Source organism: Eschrichtius robustus, chromosome 17, assembly GCF_028021215.1.
Source record: "Eschrichtius robustus isolate mEscRob2 chromosome 17, mEscRob2.pri, whole genome shotgun sequence".
In the NCBI taxonomy this organism is placed as follows: Eukaryota; Metazoa; Chordata; class Mammalia; order Artiodactyla; family Eschrichtiidae; genus Eschrichtius; species Eschrichtius robustus.
In genome coordinates, this window is record NC_090840.1 from 5,799,627 (window position 1) to 5,806,134 (window position 6,508).

Below are 6,508 nucleotides of genomic sequence, written 5' to 3' on the forward strand. Positions count from 1 at the left end.
AGTGGTGCTACAGAACATTATTTTGGCAGCCATGCACAGAAGAATCCACATTTTCTCTCCTGCACTTATACCTCAACACTCTCTATGATTTAAATCTCCTGTTTTGTAGCTCAAAGTGTCACACAGCCTCAAAATGAACATTGTTGAGATTTTGTTAGGACAATCTCTTTGGCATATCCATAAACATATTCAGACCCCAGGAGAAGACCCTGCTGCTGAGAAAGGGGCTGGGTCCCCCTAAAGTGGAAAACAGAAAACTACTAATTATTACTAAGAGACCCACTCTAATGAAATGTAATGTACTGTAATATACATAATCTTATCCTAGATAAGATTCAGAGCAAAGAGTCACATAAAGAAAGTGGAATAAACAATAGAAGTGACACTGCTTCCCTCCTGAAACCCCAGTGAGACAGGTGTTGTAAAACTCAAACTCTATTGGGGCCAGGCAGGCATCACACGTGCTTGACACCTGGGAACGAATCGGCTGGGAGACTAGCCACCCAGCTAAAGGAGAAGCCACTTACTCAGCTCCAACAGAAAACGACCACTTAGAAATACAGCCCAGTTTCCAGATCTGATCTTTTAAGAAAAGCTAAAAAATGAAAGTTTTTTGTGGATTCTCATACTACTACATAGGAAGTGTTCACTACTTCCTATGTAATATAATATAATATGTAAGATGGCAGCTGCAGAAAAAGGGAGGAAAAAGGAAAAAGAACAGAAAGAAAAAAGAAGAAACCAAGAAAAATGGTGCCCACCAGCTTTATCAAGGCAGAGGGAGAGTGGGCAGATAGGGCCCTCCAGCCTCTCCCCCAGAGAACATCCCGGCCCCTGCCCCTCAGACCAATGCTTTAAAATCAGCAAGTGAGTCTCTCTCGCATAAAGTCTGGGTGCTTTTCAAAGGGCTGCTCGTGTGCTGGACCCTGGGCTGGGTGAGTCTGTATCCAATCTTTGTAAGAGCTGCTCCTCGGTTCCCACAGCCCGCAGGTCTCGTGGGCGCAAACCCCTTGGAACTTCAACGCAGATATCTGTGGGGCTGGTCTCTCAGGTGTGGAGCGTAAAAGTCTGAATGCCTGATGCGGGCCACAAACCCTTCAGTTCTCAGGGAGAAGGTCCAGGCTCTGAGTTTCCTGCCAAATGTGGGTAGCTGTGCTGGAGATGGGGTTTACGGTGAGACTGTGTCCCAGCCTTTCCTCCCCTCTTTGATGCAGTTTGCCTCTTGTCTGCTCGATGTGAAGGGCTCGCTCTGCCAGTGTTTAGTTTTTTTTTCAGAGGAACTTGTTCCCCGTAAAACAGCTACAGATTCCACGTGTCTGTGGGAGGAGGTGGGTTCAGGATCTAAGTCGCCATCTTGAACTGGAACCTGGAGAAAAAGATTCAAAGGTGAAACAAATTTGGGGAACCCTGGGAAAAAGTCACACAGGTTTCCTCATTATAGTCTTTAACATCCAAGTGTGTTTCTTGAATCTCCAGGAAAGGGATACATTATTCCGTGTTTCCCAGATTTGACTAAAGCATCCTGACATGTGTACCTGTGTGCAAGCACACACATGCCTCGAGACCATCTCTCGGGACTGGTGATCCAACTGTGGTAGGCAGAATGCCCCCCAACAATGCCCATGCCTGTATCCTCGTGGCAAAAGGACTTCGCAGGTGTGATTAAGTGAAGGACCTTGAGGATGTGGGGGGGGGGATTGTTTGGGGTTATCTGGGTGGGTTCAATCAACTCACATGAGCACTAGAAGCAGAGCACTGCCCCAGCCTGGAAGCAGAAGAGGAAGTCAGAGGGGGGAAGTCAGAGAGACTCAAAGTAGGGGAAGGGTTTGATGTTCCATGGTTGTGTCTGAGATGTAGAGGGTCATCTGGAAGAACCAGAGAGGAGCTAAAGGTGGCCGCAGCTGACAGCCAGCAAGGAAATGGGGCTCCGGTCCTACACAGAAGAAACTGGGTTCTGCCAACAACCTGGAGAAGCTTGCAAGTAGCTTATTCCCCAGAGCCTTCAGAAAGGGACTCAGCCCTGCCAACTATCAGCCTCATGAAACTCTAAGCAGACAATGCCACTGGGATGCCCCTGACTTAACTGGGAGATAAGAGCTAGGTGTTTGAAAATGTTATGTTGGCGGTAATTTGTTATGGCAGCAATAAAAATTACTTTCCCTTCATCTCTCATCACTGCCTGCTTTTCCTCTGCACACCATTCACATTGCCCTGCCTGTGACTCCCTAGAAACAGATGTTCTCTCAAGCGTCTTGCGTTTGATCACTATGCCTGGAATGCTCTTTCCTTTATTTCTGTTCTTTCCAAGATGCAGCCTCTAATCCTCACCTCTTACCCCACACGCTCAGCAAGTCCGGACTGCGAACTCCATCAGGGTTCCATCTAAGCAACATCTGCTCCAGCACTGCCTGGTCTTCACACGGGAGCTTATGGTCCCCCATTTTCTGGTCCAGCTCTCCCAGGGGCCTTGAGAACAAGGGGTGAACTTAATTAACCAAGGAGGCCATCAGGCTGAAGTGGCTCAAATGCTGAGGCAGCCTATGTAAGTAACTCAAAACCTAAGCCTGCACTGGCCTCAAGGTTACAAAATCAAAACCTAAGGACATCCAGTCACAAGCAGCCAAGTGGGATTTTAGCGATAGCCAACCAACAATTTCCTTACTCTGCTTCTGCCTTTTCTCTATAAAGTGTCTCCCCAGCTCCTGTTGGTGGTGGGCTCCTAAGTACTTCCTGTTTGTCGCTGCCTGATTCAAACCGATTCTTGCTCAAACTGTTAAAATTTTGAATATGCCTCAGTTTATCTTTTAACAAAGGACACTATCTTATTCAGTTTTTCATCTCCACTATCAGGCTGGTATACAGAAGGTGATCAATAAGTGTGTAGAACTGATGAATCCAGACAAACATAGCTAGTCAACTGCTCACATTGCAGGACTGAACTTCAAAAGAGATGAAGGCTGGAAACAGAGCTCTGGGGCCCCCTGACGTGTGCACACAGCGCAGCTCACCCAGCACAGAGGATGGGATAATACATCGAAAAATATTTTCCAAAGGATTTTCAATCCTTGCACGTTCTGTTGCCCTGAGGTTCCCTTCCCAATAACTAAAAGTCATTCATTTCTTCAGAGAGGGAAAATACAGCTGAGAACAAAGTGCCCTGACTTGGCTCTGAGTTTCTTATTAGGCTTCTTTTTTTTCCTTCAATGAGGCAATAAACTTGAAATCTGGGCTCCAGAGAGAGAAAAAGGGATTTTCTAAATTCCAAAGGCTTTTCATATCAAGAGCAATGCTTTAAGTCTGAGCATATAGTTTTAACATAAACCACACTGTACCCAATAGAGACATGTTAGTAACTTGTTTAATGTCTAAATCCAGTGATATAAAAGAAGGGAAGTTCAACCCACGGGTGGGGGGCCCCCAAGCCCATGCTTTCTCCCACTAGAGCATCAAAAGAATTTACTGCTTTTGAAAATAGTGATTTCCTTGTAATTGGCCATATACAAATGAGGCTTAATGACCTCTGGGCTTCAATGATGTAGAGCAGATTCTCACATAAATAGGTGGCTTTTCAGGTGACCTTTCAAGTGAGGGCCAATCCTTAGACTCTACAAGGCTATGAAAATTTTGGTTTCCTTATTTAAAAATTGGTTTCAAATGTTATAACTGTCTCAGGACTTCCCTGGTGGCGCAGTGGAGAATACTCTGTGCTCCCAATGCAGGGGGCCTGGGTTCCATCCTTAGCCAGGGAACTAGATCCCACATGCATGCCGCAACTGAGAGTTCACACGCCACAACTAAGTAGCCGGCGAGCCACAGCTAGGGAGCCCACCTGCCTCAACTAAAGGAGCCCAAGTGCTGCAACTAAGGAGCCGACGCAACCAAATAAATAAATATTTTAAAAAATGTTATAACTGTCTCATAGTTAAATTAAAACCTAATACTGAACCACTCTGAGTAATTCAATCATCCATCCAACTAACTGGGAAAATTAGATTAGGCACATGAATTGTTTGACTGAAGAGTAGCAATTTAGTCCAAAGCAAGAAATGTCTTATGTTATTACTCCTGACAAATGGAATTTGGGCATGGGAATACCATATGCATTGGTATCCTATATAGATATTTAAATAATAAGTATAGTATAAATATTTACATGGTAAAATATCCATGATCATTATGACAAAAGCAAGTTGAAAAGTAGTGTGTGAGGCATGATTCTGTTTCTATTTAAAGTTATTTCTCATTACATAGAGTATCAGCAGAAAGCTTGGAAGTATATGCATACATGCCTGAAACAAATGCTTAGCTAGTGTGGTTATTTTAGAAAAGTGGGAAATGGAGAAAATAATTATATATATGTATGTGTATTAAATATATCACTAAATTGTTGAGTTTTTAACCATGAGCTATTGATGCCCTATTTTTTTAATAAAAATGCATGTCCTCCAGCCACATGTAAATCAATGAAGTTAGAACACACCAAGACATGGAAGCAACTTAAATGTCCATCGACAGATGAATGGATAAAGAAGATGTGGTATATATCTACAATGGAATACTACTCAGACATAAAAAAGAGTGAAATAATGCCATTTGCAGCAAACTGGATGGACCTAGAGATTATCATACTAAGTGAAGTAAGTCAGAAAGAGAAAGACTAATGCCATATGATATCACTTATAAGTGGAATCTAAAATATGGTACAAATGAACCTATCTACAAAACAGAAACAGACTCACAGACATAGAGATCAGACTTGTGGCTGCTAAGGGGGAGGGGGAGGGTGGAGGAGGGGTGGGTTGGGAGTGTGGGATTAGCAGATGCAAACTATTATATATAGGATGGATAAACAACAAGGTCCTACTGTATAGGACAGGGAACTATATTCAATATCCTGTGATAAGGATAAACAACACGGTCCTACTATATAGGACAGGGAACTATATTCAGTATCCTATGATAAACTGTAGTGGAAAAGAATATGAAAAAGAATTTATATATATGTATAACTGAATCATTTTGCTGTACAGCAGAAATTAACACAACATTGTAAATCAACTATACTTGAATAAAATAAAATTTTTTAAAAATGCATAACCTCAGCTTATGTACTAGCTGGCTTCTAGGAGAAGCAAAGTCATGGTAAATATCTCCCATAGTCTAGAGCTGCAGTCTCTGATTATTGCTTCTATGGTCTCTCCCCAGGCCATCTCCAAGGCCACTCAGATCTCTAATCTTTCTTGTCAAAGATCCTCCAAGTTTCACAGGGAGAGGACCCTTGTGATTCCTGGGCTATGTCTTTGGTCTCAGCTCAATGGGGCCCTGCTTACACCAGAGCTCAGCAGACACCTTCCATGAAAATGAAAACCCAAAGTATGGCAGGAAGGCCTGGGTGACAGCTGTCCACAGGACCCCAGGACAGCCAGGGGGATGCAGACATGGACGTGAGGGTTTGTTTCTGTCCGTCGTGGGTGTGCTCATGACCTCAGGGCAGGCTACTTGAATAAAGGTGGTGCAGACTGCAGCCAACAGGCTTGGAGACAAGGGGAGACAGCAGACGGGCTGCTGGAGGAGAGGGTCATCGGTCCAGTGGGTGGTGGTGTTTTTCCCCCTTTCAGGCAAGAACACCTGGAGGGTGTTCAAACTCAGTAAGGAAACTTCAGGAGGAAAGCAGAGAACCAGAAACTGCGCAGAAAGAGACTGCGGTAAAGAGAAACAGTCCTGGAAGAGCAGGGAGTACTTCCAGGCGGTGACGCTCACTATCCACTAGGCGGGGTGAGCGGAGGTGAGCTGAGGGATGTCAGGGAGGAAGAGACGGGAGAACGCTAAGCTTCAGTCTTCTCGAAAGATGTGAATACGGAGCTTGACAGCTCTAGAAACACACTTATCAATACTAACACGAAAAGCTATTTCAAATGATCTCCAGGAAGTCACAAATAAAATGATCAAAGGCAATCCAATATACGACCATAACATTCAGTTAACCTATTATGTCCTTACAGACGTCGGTGCTATCCCATAATGAGCATTATTCTCATGTTCTATATTTTCTATCCCAGAAAGATACTTGTCAGTGTATTGAAGGCAAGGGGGAGACCCGTAATCGTGCTGCCCTTTGTCCTGGCTGAAACTGCTTTCAATCTGCTCCCTGCTCTTCCGTGATTTATCTCAGAGATAAAGGGGCCATTTCGCCGGGACATTGGGAAGCATTCAGTGTGGTTATCTGTTTGGGGTCACCTGAGAGTAGACAGAACCTGATGAAATGCGGTTTGACAGAGTACCTGAGCTTACCTGGGGGCCCCTGGCTGCAGACAGCAGAGGGGGCCCACGTAGTTATAACACGGTTTCTCCGAAGAACTCTGGAGAGATGCCGCACTTGTGAATCATTTTCAAAGGTGACGCATGAAACTACCCATCTATTCCAGGACTGTCAAAAAAGAGCTCGCTTACTTCTTCACCCAAACCATCTTCCTCTCTTCTCTGACAAGTCTCTAAAAAATGTGAAATC